Source organism: Sander lucioperca, chromosome 24, assembly GCF_008315115.2.
Source record: "Sander lucioperca isolate FBNREF2018 chromosome 24, SLUC_FBN_1.2, whole genome shotgun sequence".
Classification (NCBI taxonomy): domain Eukaryota; kingdom Metazoa; phylum Chordata; class Actinopteri; order Perciformes; family Percidae; genus Sander; species Sander lucioperca.
In genome coordinates, this window is record NC_050196.1 from 11,191,681 (window position 1) to 11,216,225 (window position 24,545).

The window sequence follows — 24,545 nt, forward strand, 5'->3', positions numbered from 1 at the left end:
CAACCCCCTACCCCCAAAGATCCAGCTAAGTGCCATATTTCCTCTCTATTTTCTTTTCGCCACAATCACAATGGCTCTTATTAGCTTTTGACTGCTTTCTACACCCCAGTGTGTCTAACAATGTCCTTCTGGGTGGTAGAAAACAAAGGACAAGAAAGCTAACTTAAAAAAAAAAGCTAGCTTATGGGCGCCCAGATAGCTCAGTTGTTAGAGCAGGTGCCCATATATACAGGTATATTCTTGACGCAGCAGGCCCGGGTTCGACTCCGTCCTGTGGACCTTTGCTGCATGTCATTCCCCCTCTCTCTCCGCTTTCATGTCTTCATCTGTCCTGTCAAAAATAAAGGCCGAAAATGGCCAAAAATAATCTTAAAAAAAAAAAAAGCTAGCTCGACTAAAATATTTCACTAGAGATATGTTGCCTGAACTTAGAGCCTTACAAAAGTCCCACAAATCCTTAAATTACACAAGAAGATTGAATGCCACCCAAATTAGTCCCTGTGAGCTTGTAGCTGTAGACCATTGATCTATGCTTCTTCCTGCTCACAGAATATAAAAGCATTTAATAACATATTGGAAAAGAAATTACTTTTTCTACTGAAATAAATATTTTTTAATGTCTGTTTGGCCTTTGCGATAATGATGCTTGCTGAAGAACTTGGTCTCAATCTAATGCAGCAGCATCAAAATATCCTCAAACTCTTGGATTTCTGCAATGTGCACGTTGGCCCAAACCTTTGTTATGCATGGCTACCGCGTGCAAAACGTATGTAATGATTGCATATTAATTTAGGAGCTTTTGACAGAGTACAGCTTAAAGACATCGTGATTTTCCTTCTCCAAATAGGTAATAAGTAACTGAAAAGTACTTTTGTTGGCTTTAGATAATATGTACTCATTTCACTGTACATTGAAGGGCACTTTGGTAATTTGGTACACTGCATCAACAGATTTTGGACATAAAGCATATGCCTCACATGCATGCAATATGTCTTGCTACAAGCACTTACCAAAACCACTGAAAAACAAACCCCAAAATAAGTGAAAACCCTATTTCTGAAATATAAAACCAAAGGTCAACGATCACTTTTTAAATTAACCAACTTTTACAAAGTCTGTGCCGTAGTTACCTCCTCATTTTAATAGTTTTTCGAGACTAATTTTAAACCAATCCCAATTTTTTTTGCTAATCCTAAGTATTTTAGTTGGCTAAACTTTGCTAGTTTCATTTTTACAATGTTAACTATGTGTTTAAAACTGTGACCGTTGCATTAAGTAGAATGGTCACATGATTAAAACTGCTGCCGTATCACGCTGTTAAAACGAATGCTCATGTATGATATATGTCGTTTTGGGAGTCATTGGCAATTTACACATTCTGTTGTTTAGGTATGAGGAGGCGTTCTGTGCATATTCCTTAATACATTTCTGGTTAATGAAATCCCCAAAAACTAATACATATTTACCAACTTGAACATGCACGATGCACAAAGCAGGTTAAACAGTGGGGTTCCAATTGGAGTGCACAGCTCATTGTTGCACAGGGGCCCCATAGCAGATTATTCCAGCCCTGTATTAAACAAACTGTCCGAATTGAATGGCTTATTTATTGTAAAATTTAAAAAAAAAAAGCAGTGGCATTCACCGTTTCTGTGGATGCCATATGTTTTCTCCTACAAACCCATTATTTTGTGTGCTGTACTAATTATTTAATACTCATTTGAGTATTAAGCTCAATATTTTAGCCAATCTGCAATTACCTGCGGAAAGCTGTGGCCTTGTAATTATCTCTGTCTATCATTATTTTCATATTACATATCACATGAAGGCTGTGATTACAAATCCTTTATATTCTCTGTCCAGCACATCCACTCCTTTTCACACAGCACACTACCTTCTGTGATTGAATACAACCATTTCCAATTTTCAATATACCTGTTTTTTAAGAACCTGAATGAATGATGAACTTGCCCTGAAGTAACATGTTCACAACTTCTTTTCTGCACATTTTTCTTTGACAGAATAATGATGCAACTGCCTTGGAAATTAGTGCAACTTCACACGTTTTATTTCAAAGAAGAAAAACTGCCAAGACTTGCCAGGACACAGAGATGTGAATTCATGCTGGGTTTGTTCTTTTTTTACGTGATACTGATTTGGAACTTTGCACCAAACCTTGGAATCTGCTAAATGGCTCAGGGTATATTGCAGCGACTGATCAGGATTGCACAGTCATAGAAAATGAAAGGATTTCTCAGCAAAATTTCTTAGCACATACTCTGTAATACTATGAAAGTAAATTCCAGAATACTTTGGCAGGTTCAAAAGACTTAGCATTTTAAACAACAATATAATACAGCAATATTTTAGTAGGTGAAGGAAAAGGGAGTTTCTTAAAGAAAATCTGGAATTATGCTTTCAAGAATATAGTTTAAAAGGTTCAATGCAAATCTAGTCATCACAAACAATTATAAAGCTTCAAAATGTATGTAAAACGGTTTTGAAGACAGCCCTGCTTTCTAATGACCAATCATCATATCAACAAACCTATATTTTTACTTTATTTCTCACTTCACCTAAACTACACATACGCACATTAATAAGGTAGCATTAGGCTCACAGTCATGCTATACTGACAATATTCATGCAACCACAGAATTACAATTTAGGCGAGAAGTGGTAGGAAATGAACTTTAACGAGCTAAGGAGCGAGAGGAGACACTTTTGAGAGCAATTAAGAGTGTGAAGAGGCGAGAGGGGAAGTGATTCGGCGAGGAGAAGTTGATGGAAAGACCTTCTTAAAAAGTGAGTGACTCTGCTGACTGAAGTCTTCAGGGTCATTCCATTGCTGGAAAGCCTGAAGAGACAGGGGCTCAAGACTGATTGGCTCAATGAACAGGTCAGCACAGAGTGAGGGAGTGCCAAGTGTCCAGGAGTGGCAGAGGATGCACTGGTGGGCAAATATGGGGGTGTGGATCTCTTGGAAGTGGTATACCAGTGCAGATTCTGATGTCTGAGTTTGATACAATCAGTAGCAAGGGGAGCAACAAGGAGGCAGGGAGACAGGAAGTTGTTGCCTCTTAAGAATCTCCTGCATTTTCAAGCTTTTGGTCTAAACGTCATACCCAAATTAAAATTGGTACAGCTCCCATATACTTTGACACTCAGGGATGTGCCTGGTATCACTGGAAAGAAAACACTCAAGTTTTTGTTCCAAGTGTCAGAGTGATTCTAGGCCTTACTGACACAGAGTTACAGAGGCTAGAATGGAGGGTTTCTATTTCCGTCCAAGTCATACATCTGTAAAATGATTAAAATACACTGCTGTGAACATATATTCCAGGTGACAGACAATCCAGGACATTAGCCACATGTCTCAGCTTACTACAGAAAAAATCCAGAAGCCAAAAGACTCAAAAATTGATTTTATATGAATTTTTTTCTACATATATGTCTGTGCGTTTTTCTGATTTTTATTTGAAAAGTGCAAAGAAAAAAGCCAATAAAGTACAAAATAAAACACTTCTCAAATACACAAACACATCCACATCAATCATACACATACTTGAAATAACTATATACATAAATATATAGAAATAAGTCATTATGAACTGCACAGGGTGTGAAATGCTTATAGGAGGCCCTGTTTTTGCTTTGACACAGCTCCAGCCATTACAGGGTTAAAATTTCACCGGCACATTTGGTATCGATCGACTTGTCTACTCATTGGCTACAAATGTAGCCGGGTCTTAGAGCATTTAAATCTAACTGGTCCGAGCAAATGTCGATCATTTCCGCGTGGTCCCAAACGCGTCAGAGGAGACTTCAGCTTTATTATTGGTGTATCACAGCCAAACCTGCACCGATTGGCTTATATCAGGTATCGATGGAAAGCTTAGAACTCAGGGAATAGAGTGACGCCCACATCAAGTTGCTAGGAGCCTCAGGAGAGAAGCGAGCAGCGTTAGAAGTGCGGAAATGAAAAACAGTTCAGCGATTTTCCGTTGTGATTCGGCCAGAAACGTCAAGATTGTGAGGCAAACAGCTCGTTTTGGATATAACGGCTTGGATATTCCATTTCCTTGGACTCTTGGGGATTTAAGAAAAAAAAGTTTTGGGCAAAAAATCCACGCAGTGGCCAAAGGGACAAGGAAACAGGTAAGGATGCAAAACACACGGGCTGCGCTGTTTACGCTGTATTGTTTTATTTATTATAACTTTGTAGCAGTTGTGTAACTGCTGTAAATCATCCTATGCTTTGTGTGTGGACTTAATGGAATCCTGAGAGTCTAAGCTTTAAATTGGTGTGTCGCATGGCTGTATATTTTGAAGATTTAATGCTTTAAAGTTATAAAAACGTTTATAAATGGAGGTTACAGCGACACCACTGCCACAATCTGTACCGTAGACGGTACAGTGACGCCTTATGTGGATAATATATAAATAGGATATAATGCATGAAAAATTAGTTTTGTTCTGGTTAGGCAAACCTGTTTGTGAAAATTTGGTTGTATAGAGGTGCAATTATTAGCATATAAATATCAATCCTGGATCCTATTGGAGTAGTGCTGAAATAACTAACCAACTTACCAAAAGTTTGTACGAGTATTTTGCACAAGTTTCTAATATGAATATAAAAGTCTTAAATTTTGTCCTCACGTAATCTGAGTACGTTTTGGGACATACTTCTCATAGATTACAGGCAGTCTTTTAGGTCGGGTAGGTAGGCTTCGTTTGCAGAGATATGTTTGATGGACAAGTACAGCGGAGTGTTGGCTGCATAAAACGGAAAAGCTTTAGTTAAAAGGCCCAATGGTAGCATATGTACAAAATTAAATTATGTCAAAAAAAGACCACTTGCGCACTCCATATAGCTTAAAACACTCAGACGTGTCATCACCAACCATGATAGAAAATTGTCTATTCGCTAAATACGAAATAGACCAAATAAGAACAGAACCAGACAGACTGTCTTAGTCTGTCAATGAGGAAATTTAATCGCTAGAGAATTTTTTGATAGCTGGTTAATCATTTAATAAACAAAAGCACTGGATCCAGCTTCTTAAATGTGAGGATTTTGTCCATCGTAATTTGATCACTTTTGGATTTGGACAGAATTCAGCCTGAATTCTTACCCCAACTATCACTCATCTTAACCTAAACATATTGACATCAAATATATATGTTGTAAAATACTTACATCATGCCTGATTCCAACCTTCTGATTTGATCACAGCACTTCCTCTCATAACCTTGACAGGATCAATACTTTCAGCAGCCTTACAGAACTGTTTGTCCTCCAGCATCACGCCTTTATTTTTGTTGCTACGTTCCAGTACACAGTGATGCAGAAGACCTATAGAGGTCAGGGACGTAAAAAAAAAAAGAGCAGCTCAGTCTTGTTGAGATTAAGTATGAGGTGGTCAGCAGACGTCTATCTGTCTCCAAGGAATGCACAGGCGTGCACCGCTCGATGGTGTTTTTTGCCCCCAACTGCTCCTTCCAGGCAGTGCTGCGACCGCTGCCTTCAAGGCACCTAACCCTAACCTTAACCTTAACCCTAACCCTAACCAGTGCCTAATCCTAGTGCCTACCAGGCAGTGCTGCCTGGTAGGCACTAGGATTAGGGGTAAAAAAAAAGGGGGCAAAAAACACAGATAAACGCGTGCACCTCAACCTGTGTGTTAGAAGGCGAACGAGGAAAATAGACCTGGGTGTTGCTGACATAGAATTGGTACATAGGGGAAGTCAAGAAACATAATCGCAGGGCTAAGGACTCAGTCTCCAAGGATCTCAGAGGAGAGGGTGAGTGCAGACAAGAGTTCCACTCTGCAGTTCCTACAAAGAATGACAATGAATCCAGCCCTAAAGCAAAACTCAAACAACCAGGATCCAAGGAGGGGCTCCTAGGAGATTTACCAGTGTGCTGTGCAGTGTTAGGAGTCTATGTTTTTAAATGTAACTTTCTCATTATGTAAGTTCCACATAAAACCAAAGAAGATATACTTGAAAGTGTCTGAAGTATATTCCAGTTAAAGATTTTCCTCACCTTTACAAGTCACACTCCAATTATTCTATACTAATTTTGTACTTAACCAGATACGCAGATTCCCATTGGCTTCGCCTCAAGATAAACTTTCATGTGTTTCCATTTGATTGATAGGAAGTTTCTAAAACAGGATACCAACAGTGGAGATGACGCGTTCCCACCATCAAAGAACTCCTGTTTTCAAAGAACAAAAATAAGATGGCCTCTCACAGGGAATGTCTCGTAAGTTTACCTTTCAGACGATATTGCACAGCTGCAGGTTGAAGTAATTATATACTGTTAAGCACATCCCCCATGGCTTAGGAGAACATGGGAGAGTGAGAGGAATATGTGCTCTTGAAGTATTATATTCCTCTGAGAAGCACTCCATTTTTTTTAAATATTTCATTATTTATTTATTTTCTATCCCAGAGTGGTTTGACTTCAAAGGGCTGAAACATTCCTCGAGTATCCAGGTTTCTATGTCTAATTAAGGATTCGAGAGGTGCGGCTTCTTGCAATCATGTGTTTTGGTAAACAATCAATATTTCCCTGCTAGAAATAGGTACTTCAGAGGCAAATATGATGGGTCTCAAAATCAAAAGCACCATCTTCAGTAATCAACCTGCTGAAATTAGTTTGAAATGTGTTGTTGTAAAACAAGATGCCTGACACATCCATAGCTACTTAACGCTGCAATATCAGCCATGATTACCCAGTGCCTTAAAAATGATAAATGCATCAGTTATATTTTGCCAGATGGAGGTTTTGCCTATAAAATAATCAATCATGATCATGCTATATTGTACTTCTACTCCTTGGAAATAAATATTCTGTACTAAACAGCTGACTTTCCTCAGGCATCAATCATTGCCTCCGTAAACAGAATAATAAAAGGCCGAACATATTTTGAGTACAAAGTAGCCTTCAGTTGTTTTCTACATGATGTCCTATTTACTGATGCGTTTATGATGAATCACCCTTGATTATGTATGTTTTTGCTTTTGCAACAAACCTCTGTCGTTTTAATGGGATAACTTAAAAATACACCAATTATAAAAGTTTTTCAATGTAAATGAAGGAGATTAAAATGAATCATATAGCAAATAGTCTGTTAGACTTGAAAATGTGCATGTGGGGGACATATTTTTGTAAGGGGAAATAAAGAAATAAAAAAGTCTTGGGAGCCTTTTTTAGATTAGCTCAGCTGGTATAGAATTCTGCAGTCAGTGTTTTCATATTTCTTATTATGGTAACAAAGACTTTGATTCTTGATTAAAGTGGCATGTACTGGACACCACTAACTGTAAAGAAACACATCGGAAGTATCTGTCCAAGTTGGTTTCATGAGAATTATATAAGAAGAACACATTCATTTTTTAGACATTTTGACTTGTCAAAGCACACGTGTCACTAATACTGCAATTTACCTTTGACCCAGGATCAAAACCAGGACCGTGAAGCTAAATGAAATTCAAACATGATTCATTTTATTATTTAAATGTGTGCTTTTCCTACAGTATGTACAGTTCACAACTTTGCTTGATTTTATTTGCCCATTTCATTATAAAATACAATACAACTATACACCAAACATTAAAAACAAAACAAAGTCAGGGTAACACAATAAAGCCCTGAGGCTTATTTCCATTGTGGTCCCAAAACTTTGAACGATCTCTGTGGCTGTTGGCCATTTTATGTCTGAGTTCGTTGCCTTATCATGTGGGGTGCCCTAGTATTGGGTCACTGAACTCCAATTTGCGTTCCAGCCTGAGAAATCAGGTTATGAGCCTTGACAAACATGCCAAGCCCTTACCCTCACTTGTTTTTTCCACCTCAGAAACATAAAAAAAAACTCTGGCTTGTTGTATCCTAGAAATTAGTTAGAAATTGTTATACATGCCTTTGTTTCTTCACGTTTGTATTTGTATTACTTAATGTTGTAATGTATTTATTTATTTGGACTGTGAAGCACTTTGTGACTCTGTCTGTACTTTACTTACTTACTTGATATACTGTGTAAACTAATAAAGTGAAGGAGTATTGATGCAGATCACATCTCTCAAAGTGTTAAATAATTCTTTTTAGTCCAGTGTTAATCTGTTACATTTTCAGTTAGGTTATATTAGCCTTGCTGGGATAAAGGCTTTACCCCTCCCCTTCTGCTATCTCTGTGTGTTACCATAGTCAAAATATATTTTCTACAGGACACAATGACAACAACCTGGGAGCTACATGCTTAAAATGGCAAGTTTTGACAACATTTTGGATTGTGCAATAAGGGAGGCTTGCTTGTTTTTTATAGTGAATGATCGACTTTACACAAGCTTCTGTGATATCAAATTAATACATTTCAACATGAGCCCCCCCCCCCATCCCTTCATAAACTCTGCCCCCCCCAGCCAGGGCTGTGTATTATAACTGGATCTTTTTTTCAGAGCACACAAAAAATTGAGAATTTGACAAAAAGTGTATTGGATTAACATCTATACTATATCTTAATAGTTTGTGGCGTTTTCTTTTGTGGGGAATTTTAATGCCAAAGAGTTTGCATCCCTATGTGCAAATGTTCCAGATGATTGTGATTGGTTTAAAGAAATGCAAACAAGCCGGAGTGTTATTTTTCTCCTATCTCAGAATGTATGTGTGGCACAGCCAGACCATACTGTGTCAGCGCTATGGAGATAGGTCTGGCAATGCAAGACTGGGTTATATAAATAACAGAACACAAGCATGATTAATTTTCTTTTCTGTTGTAGTTCTACCACCTGCTCAATCAGGGAAGGTGGCAACAGGTGTGCATCATTAGATCCTCTCAGCAATTAGGGACTGGGTGCTGTTAAGCTGGAGGAGAATGGGTGAATTTGTTCTGAAGTGAATGACATTCTGTGAAAGTTGGCGCACCCATGTGTACATGTGCCCAGAGGTAAACTGTGATATCAGCAGTAGATAAAAAAAATCTTAAGACTACGTTTACACGTGGCCGGCTATTTTCATAAACGGACATTTAGAACCTCTACGTTTTCAGAAAAGTGTTTGTTTACATGTACCCGTGTATATATATGCTGTCAATGCTGTCAAGAGCATGCCACACCCGTAGGTGGCAGTGTAACAAGAAGCTCAAGCCCACGTTAGCCAATCAGAATCCCAAAAATAGCAACAACAGCAACGACTCACTTCCTCTTTCTCTCTCTCGGCTGCCTAAACCTCCGTTTGTCTCAGTTTACATGCAAACGTGCAAACGAAGTTTTCCAAAATCTCCACTTTGGCCGGAGTTTTTAGAAATAATCGTTTTCTGTGATAAAAACTGGGTTTTCGTGTAAATGAGAGGCCGAAAGCGCAGGAAAATATCTGCGTCTTCCCTTCGTGTAAACGGGGCTTAAAAATTAATTTGTTATTTTTGTAGTAATTGATACCATGTCTGTCCGGCTCACCGTGAGCAGATGGTTGTTCCAGTTAGGCACAGCTGAGAAGGTAACAGGCAAGTGAGTTTTAGCTGTTGCCTCTATACAAATAAACTACAAGCATGGCATAAACTAGGAATCTGCATTGTAGAGACCGCTGTCATGATCTAACAGGAAGAACAGCAATGAGCACAATTGACACATTTAGGACTACACTAAGCCTAAAGGTGGGATGGCAGGCATCCCAAAGTACACAGATCCGTTAAAGTGTCTATATGGGGTATAGTGCATGTGTCCTTGGTTACAATGTTTGCGGTGGAGAGCATAATGTAGTATAGCAAGTATTCAGGGTAGAAGAAACAAAACAATACACAACAAATAACTAGCTAGTTGATAATTTGTTCTCCTTCACCTTTATGCATCTTTGAACATTTATCATTAGATTGGCCTGCACTAAATGCTGCACCATTTCAGCCAATATAAAATACAAATATGTCTCAAAATTTCATCTTAACAGGAAAGGGAGAAGGAGAGAGGGGAAATGCCACAGTGGTACAGGTAGGAGGTTGTATCATCAAGCTTGGGGGAATTTCAGCAGCTGCAGAAAAAGAGGAGAGCAACACATTGTTAAAGAGATTAAAGGAATAGTCAGAGGACATAATCCCTTTTAGTTTAATCCCATATTGGCTTGAATGGAGATGAGACACTGTTTCAATATTTGTGCAACAGTCAGTTTGGTGCAGAAAAAACATAACAGTAACACCAAAACAAGTTCCTTCCCAAGGCCATTTTGCAGAGGCACCAAGACGCCCAAGACAATTGTGATTGGTTTAAAGAAATGCCAATAAACCAGAGCACGTTTTTCTCCCATCCCGGAATGCTGTGTGGACTAGCCAGACCCTCCTGAGCAGCGCAGTGGAGGAAGGTCTGGCAATTCGAGACTAGGTGGTGACTTATAACTTTGAAATTTGGCTGGCACTTAATGACTTTTTTTTTATAAACCTGACAAAACTCTATATAAATGTATAATTTCTTTCTAATTTTAATCAGTATCACATCAACGTCTAACATAATCTGAAGGAATAGAACTAATTGAATGCAGAGCTAGAAATTCAGTAAGTATTGTGATTATTACAATCACGCCTTATATGTCCAAACAACTAAAATTGTATGTGAATGGATGCAGGAAGCTACAGAATGTTAAAGGCAAAACTGTGCACATTTTGATTCAGCTGAACATTTGGCAAATAGCAATGAAATCTGACCTTGGCTCACTATGCAAAATACGAGGGCTTAGTTCACAAAATGCATTCATTAGAGTAACAAATTAAAGGGTTCAGTCCAGAGAGCGATTTCTGTACAAATCAGGAGCCGCTGAGTCTTGAGACTGTAAAGCAGTGGTACTCCTTAACATACTGACAACTAATGATTTGGGTTTAAAAGCAGGACAACTGTTTCATTACAGAGTTGAAACCGAAAGTCATGCTGTCAAACTATTTGCCATTTAGCATGCCTTCAACCAGAAAGAAGGGACTAATAAGTGAAATTATCCTACTAATGTTGGAATGTAAAGGGGAAGCAGAACATGGTGTAAAGCCTGATTCATGGTTCTGCGTTGAATCTACGCCGTAGGTACGTACGTAGGTACATGCAGATTCAGACCCTATGCCGTACCCTACGCCGTCGCCTGACGTGCACCTCTTCAAAAATGTAAGTGCACGTCGCGATGACCACAACTCTGATTGGTCCGCTTCCCCCTACTCATTTCCGGGTTCTCCTTCTCAGTGAACAACATGAAATCAAGGAAAGGGTTAACTTTTCCTGACTGACCGTGGTCAGAGAGCACACTGCCGGAGTCTATACTAGCTCTGAAACTAATCCCCGTCACTCTCTCACTCGCTCTACCACAAACTCCCCACGCACACACACATACCGGCTCTGCTATTCTTCATACATATATATATATATATTCTAAAGAGATATGTTAAAATGACGCAGACAACAGCGCACAAGTATAAATGTTCACATCAGCGTAGGTTTCTTATGAGGATATGGCGTAGGCTCTGTGTAGAGCCCCCTCAGAACCATACATCCTGCTTAAGCAGGGCACATGATTTGGCACCACTTACATTCCTTAGTGGTAATAGCCGCAATGTTACATGTATCAAAACACTAAGGGACCCAGAGTGTGTTCATTTCATAGTCAAATTGTCAGATGCAATGATTTGTATGCTTATTAACAGTATATATTTGCTTTTTATCTTGTTTTTCTTAACACATTCTTACTCCAACTCATCACATACAGACACTTGGTCAGGACAGGTTGGGTTAGGTTCAGGCAACCAAACTACTTTGTAAGCTTTAGGGAAAATTTTAAATAATGTTCGTTTGTTACATAACTTATGTGTGTGACGTTAGATAAGCATGTTACCTAAGAAAGTTAACTTAGGTACTTAAGTTAAAATAAGTCAACTTTGACTTGTACCTTCACACGGAACATAAACAACAGTCTCCTGGGTGAAAGCCCTGTGTTTGTTTGACCCATCCATCCACCCCGACCTCCTCCATACTTGGACTTTGTTGATTTTTTAAATACTAGGTCATCTTACAGTGCCCTGGTCGAGCAGTTGCTCTGAGCTTCTAATATTGCCATGGATGAGTTTACATTGGAGTTAGTTAAAAGTCTGGTGCGTCTTATATAGACGCTAAAGTGTGCCTTGTGCATCGGTATCAGACACTGAGGGTAACCGAATTTGAAGAGTTGGGAGTGAGAATGGCTTGGTTTTCCATGCTTTCAGATTACGGACATATAGACCTTGTGTTTTGTTGACATTCGCCGCACTTCTTCATTGTTCACTGTGTGTGTAAAAATAGTAATAATGAAAAATCAACACATTTATTTTACTTTTATTTTATTTAAATATTTTTATTTCATTTTCCTCTGAACTTAAAAAGCAAGTGTGTAGAGAAGACATAATTTCCAATTCCATGTGAATAGAATTGTAAGTTTAAATGTAAGGTAGGTCAAAAGCCCCATATACTATTTCCTAAATGTCCAGTGTGTCTATATGCATCATATAAATTATTCAGCAATCCATCCAGAAGACATTGTTTTTACCTTGAGCTTAATTCTGACTAGACAATCCTTTCCTCCTGCATATAAAGAGAGCCGTATCCAGATTTTGTGCTGAACTTCTGTAGACATAAATTGTCACAACTTCAGCTTCAGCCTTTCATTGTCTGTTTTCTGTTTTTGCCTCACTAACTTTTATGTCATTTCAGACTTGGCCACTCTCGCCTGCTCTGCATTACCTGCTGATTTCATTCACCTGGCCTGCCCCACCCCCATACTCACCTGCTCCTTATCAGCTAATCCGCCCCTCAGTTTATGTGCTGGTCCATTCCCTCAGTTTAATTGTCAGATTGTCCAAAGCAAGGCTACCCAATTTGGGGCCAAGTTTTGCCTGTGTTCCCTTTGTTTTGGCCCACCTTGGCATTTGACATGCTCATGCTTTTCCTCGTATTTTGGAAGTTTTGTAAAATCCTAACCGTAATGACTACAAAAACATACATTTTGTGCAGCTAAAACATACTTAATCTGAGTTTTAGGGCCATGTAAAGCACAGTGCTGTTAAACTTTCCAATTAAATTATGTCAACATTAATTTTTGGTCCCATAGCTATCCACCGAGATACATTTTGGCCCTTTCATATTAAAGAATTTGGGCACCTCTGGTCTAGAGTGTGCCATCATTCTGATTCGGATCCTGCTTGTTTGAATTTACACCTGCCTTTTTGGACTTTAGACTTTCCCTTTTGCCCGCCCCTTCTGGATTTGTTTGCTACAATGATTGACTACCTGGTTTGACCTCTCATTATTAAACATACGTAGTTTCTGCACCTAACTGTCTTCTGTATCGTGCTATTGGGTTCTTGCCTGCCATTTTGTGAAACCTGACATAGATTGGCTAAAGTTGATCTGGGCAAATTACTCTGTGACCCTAAATGCTCTTGGAAAGAAGATTAGAGGGTATTTGCTTGGTTTTTTGTTTTTTTTTATTGGCGCTTAGTTGACCTCTTCAACAAATATTTGCAGTGTTAAAGCTGCAATAGGCCCCTTTACACACTCCAAATGGTATTAAGCAGTAGCTGTCTGATAGCTGCTGTAAATGTATTACCTCAAAATCATAAAGCATGATGTCGATAACAGTACACAGCACTTTCGTGTTTACTGACCAGCCAATATGGATGGGATAAAAAGGGAGAAAAGATTGAATGTTACTGGGAGTATTGTTTTCAACTTTTAATATCAAAAATGTTCCTTAGCATCATTCTTTGCCCTCTATTTCCTTTTTTTAAATTCTCCTCATCACCCATAGCATTTAATCAGCATAACATTGTTTTCAGATGTCATAGTTAACAATCAAGGTTGATTTAACATTGAAGGGGAAATGTGGACAAAGAGTATGCTAAATGAATGTGAATAATATCATAGAACTATCCTGTACCAGCCTCTAGATGTTAACCAAGCAAACAAACACAGATATGACAGCATTAGAAGTGATTCCTCCATTATATATTTCTTTTTTTGTTTGACAATCTCCTGACTGTGTTTATCTACAGAATATATACTAGTTTTTACTCCCTGAGGTGTATGAAAAAGGCATAAAAGAAAATGACAGTAAGTGTATTCATGCCTAATCCGACACAGTGGCAGAGCTGTAACACTACTGCTTTGATATCATCCGACCATTTTCCTTTTTTCTCTTGGACTGAAAGACTCCCACCACCAACCTCAGAATCTCAACGTGGATATAGGGGGGAGACTAACATCGCCGCTACCTCGACACAGCGCCCAACGTGAAAAGCGAGAACAAGGCCTCTTGTCAGATGAGCCGAGGGCGTCCGAGACCTCAATCGAAAGGTGCTGACAGGAAAGGCAATTGTGAAGAGAAGTGAGGTAGCCCCGGATGAGCCATGAGCGAGTCAAACAGCGGGTTGCCGCAGCACCAGCTCACAAACTGAAATGAAAGGCGAGCTCTGGAGCTGTCTGGGAAAGTAGAGTTCAAACCCTTCCAACTACTGTAAGCTTTGAAGGCTCCAGTGTGTGGAGTCTGTCTCTCTTTATGCTGTTGTTGTTGGAAACCTGCTGTGGAGTCTCCCAGGATTCGATCACGTCCATACTAAACATGCACTCATGAAGAAAATCTATTTTATTTACACATATAATACCAACATACATAAATAAACTAGGCAAAAAAAAAAAAAAAAAAAGCATAACATGATTCGACATAATGTGGCTCACTTCCTTGTGGCGCACATGTAAGCCTGTATACTGAAAATACCAGCAAAGCTAAGCAGCTGCGGTGCCTTGTCGCGCCTTTTGAAGGCTTTTCCTACTGAGCCATCAAACACCCCAAACATTTTAGCTTCTCTTATTCTGGCACAGACCTGTCTGTCTCATCCTTCAAAGCCAATCCTCAAAGCCAGGGCAATGGATTATCTTCCAATTTCTCCTCCAGAAAAATAGGAGGAAGAGGGGGGGTTAGAAAAGAGAAAGACGAGGACTAGGTGGTAAGTTATTCGTTTGACTGTGGCTCTGTTGCTCTCTGCATGCTGGGTTGCTGCGACTGTCTGTTTTTTGTTTTTTTTATATTCCTTGCTCTACCCTCTTTCCTCTCTTTCTCTCTGACTCAACAAAGCCCTACTCAGCATCCTTGACGGGGAGAGATCACAAGAGTAGAGAGTAATGAGACTCCGGCTCACTCGCTTCCACAGTATCCTCTCCTTTCTATCTATCTCTCTGTCGTGCTTTCCTTCTCCACCTCCCTCCTGCCTCCCTTCACCACACACAGTCAGTTATTGTCTAGACCTCTGCTACCTGGTGTGAGGCAGGGTGTAATTCATTAGCGAGTGAGGCTAGAAGGGCTGTCTCCTTTTACCGAGGAGATAAAGGTGATGATATCAAAACACCGCCTGATAGTTGAGGCCCACTCTCGTTTTTTTTGTTGTTTCTTTTTTATATATATATATATATATATATATATATGTCTTTCTCTCTCCCCACCCACTTGGAAGTCTCTTACTGAAAGGAGCCTGACTCAGCAGCCGGGCTCTCTTCAGCTCTCGAAGACTGAGGTGAACACCAATGTCAGGCAACCTTGACAGAGACTTATGGCGAGCGCGCCTGACACAGGCTTGCAAATAAATTAGACACACATGCACATCAGCAGCAACTGTAAATCACGCATTCAAACACAAAGTGCGTGCGGGAACTAACAGCGCCACACTTGGATGCATAAGAACACACACACATACACACACGCACGCTGGAAACACACCAGAGCGTGAGGTAATTCTGCCGTGCTGAATGACAACGACATGGCAACAGGATTGCGTCACAGGCTGATAGCTGGAAGAGGAGAGGAATGAGAGTGAGACAGTGTGTGTTGGCAGGAGGTGTAAAACATGATGGAGGCAAAGATGAGCGAGCTGAGGGCGAGGCCATAAGTTATGCATTCACACCTGCTGTTTTCCTATTATGCATTTATGAGACTCTGTCCAACCTAAAAGTCAAGGATCAAAGGATGAAATCAAAGGCCTTCAGTGAATGGGGGGCAGATATCCAAGGAGATGCGTAACCCAGGTGAGACTCATTCTTCCCTCCTTTCCCCTCCTCCTCAATTCACAATCACTCGCCCAGTCATAATCTGCAACACGACACATCAAAATGTGTCTCTCTCTCACTTTGACTTCTTGTCACTGCCTGAATGGATTAATGGTTCCCTGAAAAGAGTACTCCATCGATTCATCATGCCACTCCTATAACACTGTCGGACTCACGATGGATGGTTAAAAAAAAAAAAAAAAAAGGGATCAAAGTCAGTGCAGCAGAATCAGAGGTGCCGTCTTTTTTTACTCCACGCAGTCTTCTTCCTTGTCAAAACCTGCAGCCTACACTACCCACAATGGGTCTAATTTGTGTCAGTTTAAGGGTCCTTTACGTGAAAAAGTTTGGGAACCACTTATACAATGACCTCAGACCATTTCTGATTGGCTGACAACTGTACTTATTAGAATAATGCTGTTCTTATAGTTCATCAGTTTAATTAGGAGCAAGATATAATAAAGCCCCATGCATGTAGTTGGTTTCTCCACAAATGTGTTGAATGTACAAGTCTAAGAAGAATGGTCTTGGTAGTGTTCATGATCATGTTGCTTGTGGTGTGTCTTGATCAGAAATATCGTTGCATTGCAGTTGGTGTTTGAATTAACTTAGCTTTTTTTTACAGCTTCTTGAAAGATTCAGCGGTGCTTCGGAAAGCCATCACATTAAAATATGATTAACTTATAAGATGAATCCATCCTTGTGCTACGCCAGTTAAGCGATCCATTAAACTGTTCATTTAAACATCCATTTTTTTCTCATTTAATTTAATTTCATAATTTCATCCATAAATACTGATTTATTCATATATTTTAATTATATAGTCACTTATCAACTTTAACAGAATGCTGGTGCACCTCGGCTAATGGTACACAGTTGTCTGGAAGGTTTGCTTCTTGTTTACAATACAGTGCTTGTGCCAAAGAAATCACAAACTTCTCAAACTCTCAAACGTTCACAACAAACACAGACAGCAATATTCCTTTTATTCCAGTCACTGTCACAATGAAGCCAATCCTTGATGTCAGGCAGCAGATATGTCTCGGCAGTTTGAACCAGACGCAATTGTTACTTCAGTCTCCTAAGGCAAGACGTAAAGGTATTAGCCATCTATTTTGAATGGTTAGAAGAGAGTGAAAGAGGGAGGGAGAGAAAAGATCTGTAAGATAATTAGAGGCTGGATTTCTAGTTCAGTGGCAGCAGTATTTTTACTTGTGTGGGTGTGTGTGTACCATAGATGTGATGGCATATGCATTGCAATAGGGTGAAAAGACTGCAGTTAGCAAAAGACAGATAAGAACACCAGATAAGCAAAATACACATCTCAGCTGTTTCAAGATTGTTTAAATGTTTTACTTGCATGTGCCACCATGGGAAGGGTTTAGAATAGAGTTTAGATTCTCTGCCCGAGCCCGAACTTGCCAATATTTTCCGCTTCTATCTTCGGGCCGGGCCGGGCCCTTGATCAAGCATTTGTGTTTTGTTAATCATTACTTTATTAGCATAATTCGGTGGGGAGAAAGCTATGCCTCTCCAGCTTCTCCTGTAGCTCTGGGTATATGTCCTGCTCTGACTTGAGTGTGAGGTAAACTGTGCTACATCGTGTCTCCCCCATCTGCAGCACTGTTGTCGGCCAGTGCGTCAGCATGCAGACCGTGGCGAAGGACAGTATTAATTAGGTGATCGAGACAAGAAAGTCTCCTATATGGTTCCAGGGCTTTGATTATGTTGCTGCCTTGATCTGTTAACCTCACTATTCGGCTGAGGGAGCTAGGAACGAGTTTTTTTTTTTACGTTTCTTCATTCGGAACCATTTGCGTATTCATTCTGAATAAACAACGCAGTTTACATGCTTCGTCCTTGTTGCATTATTCATTAAGAATTCTAAACATATTTCTGTAGTTCAAACAACTCAGAATTGTAGTTTACAACGTCAGTTATAACGGCCCACGTATTAAAAAATTGTCTGGTTTAAATCGGGCTCGGGCTCATAATTACAGTTAATGGCCGGGCCGGGCCGGGCTTGGACACAATGTGCACGGGCTCAGGTATGGTCGGGGCTTGATTTTTTGGGCCTGATCTAAGCTCTAGTTTAGAAACTTTTTAATCGATGCGGCACAGTTGGAAAACTACATTTTCCTACTGTCTTCTTTTTTCTTTCCCTTTTTCTGTTTTTCATCAAGAACCTCGAGCCAGATCTCAAGCAGCCAGGGCAAATTTCTTCTTTGTTGCACATTGTTTGATGAATCTGCCACTACAGATGGGTCTCATTGTCGAGAGGGAATAGTAGATGGATAAGAAGAAGCACTTGTTTACCAAACAGGTCTTGTGTGTATTTTCACTAACGTTTTATTACCTTTGCACTCATACGGGAAGCAGACACTGATTGGCTCTGATGTAAGAAAGAAAAAAAAAAAAAGTTGCAGGTACGGAGAGGGATGGGATAAAAAAAAACAAACAATTGGAGCTGACAGTTCACCAGCTGTGCAGCCAAAGTAGAAATCACTGTTCCCCCAGGAAACATCCGATGAGTCAGACTATCCAAAGTCACACTCTGTGTCATGCAGAGAGGAAGTAATAGAGCTGGACGACAAATGCTCATTTCTCCTCCCAAAATGCAACATGGAACGGGCCACACATGAGGTCTTTTTTTTTTTCTTATGAAAAGTAAGTAAGAAACACACTGCTAAGTGTCATTTTCCTTTGCAATAGCAATGTAGCAATATCAATAGCCCACCTGTTTCATTTAAAATATGCAGCAAGATTAAAAGTCAGACACCCTGCAAATTATTCAAAGTCTCACAACTAGAAAAAGAGAAAAAGAAGAAAAAAAAATCACAAAACACAGCTAGCAAGTGCTGCATACTGTCTTTCTCACTCTGTTGTCTGTGCACACACAAGAGACTCGCTGAACTGCAAAGACAAACACACTTAGTTTGTCTCGCAGTCGGAGCCAAATGTCAAGCTCAGTTTCCCCAAGGTGCGACATGTCACATGGAGCTTATGCTCATAACAAGGAAAATCAACAAACCAGAGAGCAGAATCAGAAAACCCTTTTATTCACCTGGTGCAATAAATGAGCGTTTTTTATTTTCTTCCTGGAGACGTTGGGGGCGGCGATAACCTTCATAGTAACACACAGACTGCCACATACACAGCGAAATCATGATGTGGTGGACAGAGTAAGCAACGATATACAAGACATTATATACTGTATAGAGAGAATTAGGATGCCAAATTTCGGCTTGTAGAAAAGAGAGATCTCATGAACGATTCGTACATATACTGTAGCTTTGAAAAGTAATGCACGGTAATTCATATGTATTCCACGTATTCATTACTGTATGCCCCCACATTGACTGCCACAGACCACGGAGGGAGGAAATCGGAGTGGATACGTGGGTCCTAAAACATAGGGCTTTCAAGCGAGAGATTGAAGTTTGTGTCCTGGAAGAAGTTAAGGGGAAAACACAAGACACTAATACAGGAGAAAATGTATCTCTTTTCCAAGTTCTTTCAGAACACATGCTGCAGCAGTCTGGTCTAATGGGAGAGTCTTATTGGAGCAACCTGATAATAAGGAATTATATAGTCCAGCCTCAGAGTAACAACAGTTTTTTTTCTGCATCTTTTTAGACAGCATGAGCCTAATTTTTGCAATGTTATGCAGGTACAAAAGTCAGTCCTTTGTTGTGGCAAAATGTGATCATAATCTGTTTTCATTGAGTTATGGGAAATATACAATGTACATCAAATATGATACTAGATAAGAGATATGTATTTTACTTGAAATAAGGAAAGACCTCCTTCCTCCTCGGATCTCCTTCAGTTGCCGCTATACAGCCACAACAGCCACGGATGGCCTGCCGCTGTACAACTGCAACAGCTACGGATGGCTCACCGCTGTATAGCCACAAAAGCCACGACGGGCACCAAGCCAACGCCTTAAGCCTGGCGTTCAAATGCAAGCTCAGCTAAATGACTTCATCTAGTGGAAAATCCCCAAAAAAGGTGGTCTTCAGCCTCAACAGTAGCCAATTAAGTTTCACACGTGTGTTTTGAAGGTGATCATTGGAGCGCTCCTCAGGAGGAGGGACTCTCTTTTGGCAAATATAAGACGCAGTAGAACAAAGAAATCTTTAGCAAGCTTTCCGGTACTTGCTCGGATTTCTTGTGTGTAGAATTTTTTCGAAGCGTTAAGTTCAGCCAGGAAGACTATCTTATGTTACTCAGTCATTCTCATTCACATCAGTCTCCCTCTCTTCCTGCTCCACATTACTAGCTGATTATGGGGCGTTTACTCTTTTAGTTAAACCAACCAGGTTTAGCCACAATCTCTGTCGGCCAATCACATTCTTGCTGTCAATATTTAAATGTTTTCCTCACTGTTGCTGCCGGCTCTCATTTCAGCGTGAATCGTTGCAACCCTCCTACTCCCCCGTTCACCTCCAGTTCTTCAATTTCGTAAGATATCATGGGAATTTTTGTGCATGTTTTCTTACGATATCATACAAACTGCTTCATGAGAACGTGTTGTGACTGCCTGGACATAGAGAACTTGCATGCGAAGTAGATGTATAAATGTAAAAAAAAAAAATATATATATATATATATATATATATATATCTACAATGAAGCAGGTGGAAACAGAAGTTATTAAACTTGTCCTATTAATAACTTGTGTTGTCAAAACAAGGGTTAATACAGCACCTTAGTGCTTTTTTGTACAGCATTTTGGTCAGCTTAAACTGTGTTTGAATGTGCTCTAGAAATAATCTTTACTTATTTACTTTACAAGAGACAGGGTTTAGAGAGCAATTCTCAACAAAGTAAACGGAAGTACATAACCCTTGTGTTGTCCTCCGGGTCACCGGGACCCTCATAACACAAGGGTTATGCAAATGAGTGTCTGTCTCCATCAAAAGGACAGATTTCCACTTTCATGAAAAGTCCTTTTAAATGAATGTGTTTCAAGTCAATATTCATTGACTCAAAGGCTGGTGGTTGTTGCCTGGTTAGGTTTGTTGCTAGAGTGCAGCCAGGATTGCATTTTCATGCTTGCTCAACTACAGCGCGGGTCAATGGAATCAGTTGCTTCAGTGAGCAGATCTTTTCTACAAACAGAGCGGCTTGTCATCAGATACTGGACTGAATGCAAACTTGGAGACAGAAATATATGCTATTTAAATGTGTCACCAATCTTTGAGCTGTTGCAAGGACTGTGTTGTGGGATGTTTTCACCCCTTTATTTGAATTTCATCTGCTAGACTTCACACTACTGCTGACCAATTCTATTTATTTCAGCACAGTATAAAAGTAAACTTACAAAACGTTGACTTGAAACTTTGAGATAGAAGTTCCAATACAATTCCTGCTTTAATATGTCGCCACATGGTTGTTCAGGTAAAAAGGCAGGCTAATGTGTGGAATATTTCACAATAAAAGCCCCAGTTTAAATCCATGCCATGATTGTCTTTTTTTAATGATATTCAATAGAACCATTGCTATTTGTATACCACTACAGCTGTGCTCTCCCCCCGCCCGTCTTGTAACAAAATGTTTTCCATTTTATCTAACATTTGCAAAATATATAAAACATAATTATATGCATACTGGATTTCCTGAATGAACTTATCTGGCACACACAAACATGATGCAAAGGATCAGGCTGAGAATGATAAAGCTGCCAGGAGCCACCAGTGCCTGGTAGTTTTTGCTGGTTGCTGGTGCCAGCACAAGGACAGAGTACAGGTGTGTGTGTGTGTGTGTGTGTGTGTGTGTGTGTGTGTGTGTGTGTGTGTGTGTGTGTGTGTGTGTGTGTGTGTGTGTGTGTGTGTGTGTGTGTGTGTGTGTGTGTGTGTGTGTGTGACAATGGATGGAGTTTCTGAAAGATACACCAAAAGAAACTCTTTATGCAAACAGAAAGAAGAGACCAGTTAGCCACAGTTATAGACTTTCCTCTGCAGAAATATGAAAAGGTTAGTCTGCAGAGCTGAGTGACAAATTAGTAGAGAGAAACTGAGGTTGAGTCTATTTATTATTGGTTGTTTGACAGTCTTTAAACCATGCCAATCATTCTGCCTCTGCTTGTGTCTGCTGCACTAAAAAGACACATAACTAGACAGAGATGTATGCTGTAAATGCTGTAGTCTCGTCTTTTAATGACTTTTTCCAGCATCATTCCCATGTAAAGGTCTGAATATTCACAATTCTATTAAACCATGTTACACAGTACTTTGCATTTTTTCTCCCTACAAAATAAAACCCTTAATGTCTCCATTTTGCTCCCTCAAAAGTTCACACATTTGATTCCTCGTATTTCAAGTTGAAAGTGACACATCATTTGCTGTTGCCAAATAAATTTTTCAGATTTTCCTTGCCAAGAGGGTGACATGTCATGCTCCTTGCTTACTGACAACATGCAGGGAGACGAGCTGGAATAAATCAGACTCGCACTCACAACCTCACAGTGCGTCAAAGAGTGGCTCAGTTTCCCACTGCCATGGTGCTATACGGTACATTCTCCTGCACCTGCTCTGACAAGTAGGGAAAGTACGACCAGCAGCATGTCGAAAAGAGTCATATAAGAAACACTGTTGCCTAGTGCTGAAACATAACATACTGTTGTGTGTCACGCTGCTATAGCGGACACTTTTGCTCAGGGCGCAAAGACAAAACTAAGGACAGGACAACAGCCTGTAGACATTACACACTACACACCTGACAGAAATGATGAGTAAAAAGGGATGCATAGAGAGTGTCTGTCTTTCAAAGTTAACAGCCCTCAGCAGTGTCACCGATGTCACGGTGAATTGAGGAGAGTTTGGGAGAGGGTAGGGTAATGGTTGGCTGCCTATGGGCATAACATGAGAGGGAAGAAAAGGCATCCACAGGAGTGAAGTGATACATGCATATACACAGACAGTGCTGCCTGGACATTGTATAAATGTGGTAGGATTAATGTTATTGTTTAGGGGCAAAAAATTTGACAATGATGGATGGTTATGTTGAAACAGTGCTTTCAGAGCATCAGCCCTCAGTTTAAACAATCATTTATTACTCAAGTATCTTGGCCAAATAAAAAAAAAACACACACACAACGGATTTGTTGATGATTAAGGCTTTAATCATTTAAGGGTTTTCAGATAGACAACACACAACCCACTCATATTTTTCAATGGGGCCTTGTTAGCAGCAAAAAAAAAAAAAAAACATTGAAGAAAAATGTCATCCAGCATGCATGTTGGCCAATCATTGTCATGATAATCTTTGTAGAACAATTTGTAACATGTACTCTTTATTTTGACACTTCATTCAGCAATCATTTGGAAGCAGGATATAACGATTTCCATTGTAGTAGTAGTAATTTTTGGGAAAACTGCTCAAAACCAAAAACATAAGACTCAATTACTGTTTTACCCTGTTAAAGCATTACTCTCACCAAAATGCAACCTAGGGTGTTTTTGTGAATGTACCCGAGTCAAAAGCATAATTAGGACGGAAGCTCTACTTTTAAGATTTACCGTATCTTCGTTTTTCAGTCAAATGGCCTTTTGAATGGGAGTGCTAGGGGCACTTCTATGATAGCATCAAAATCAACATTTTTAAAACACTAAGAAGGCTCGACACAACATGAAACTTAGCTCCAAGTATCACCAGGGTCTCTACACATGAACTCGAGCATTGAGAACATTGTTTGTGTACACAGAGTTTACTAAAAAGAAGGGTTTTGAACGACTTAATTTAGCAGTTGTTGTTTCCGGGCGCTAGCATCTCCAAATGCAACATAACAGGGAGGAGAGTAAAGATGGAAAGCTCCTAAAGCTTAGTTCCATATACATGCACAGATAATTTGTTGTTTTGTCGTTAGTGAAAAACAATATTGACCTTGTAGTTGAAAAATGAGCCTCATATAAGAATGACATTTCCTCCTTTGGAGTCCGTTCATTCGCATTTGGAGATCGACACTTTTTGACTGGCGAGATGGTAGCGCCTGGAAGCAACAACTGCTAAAGTGAGTCGTTCAAAACCTCTTTTTGGTAAACTCTGTGTACACAAACAATGTTCTCAATGCTCGAGTTCATGTGTAGAGACCCTGGTGATACTTGGAGCTAAGTTTCATGTTGTGTCGAGCCTTCTTAGTGTTTTAAAAATGTTGATTTTGATTATATCATAGTAGTGCCCCTAACACTCCCATTCAAAAGGCCATTTGACCGAAAAAACGAAGATACAGTGAATCTTAAAAGTGGCGCTTCCGTCCTAATTATGCTTTTTAAACATTTTTTAAACTTTTAAAGTTTGACTCGGGTACATTCACAAAAAGGCGAGAGTTACGCTTTAAAGAAAAAATATACAGTATGTAAAAAAAAAAATGTTCACATCCACTGCTGCCATAATTTCTTAGAAGTATGTTTTACACATTGAATTCTTGTTGGTTGAGGTTTGCC

The 24,545-nt window shown here is 39.7% G+C and overlaps 1 long non-coding RNA gene across 1 annotated transcript; it reads right to left on the reverse strand.

The window, feature by feature from the left end:
• Positions 1-1,988: 1,988 nt before the first annotated feature.
• LOC116044780 lies at positions 1,989-21,000 on the reverse strand. The gene is made up of 3 exons (XR_004103749.2): positions 20,881-21,000; positions 19,385-19,389; positions 1,989-2,000 (listed from the first exon to the last, which is right to left on the reverse strand). It is a non-coding gene; the product is annotated as an uncharacterized LOC116044780 (long non-coding RNA).
• Positions 21,001-24,545: the final 3,545 nt, after the last annotated feature.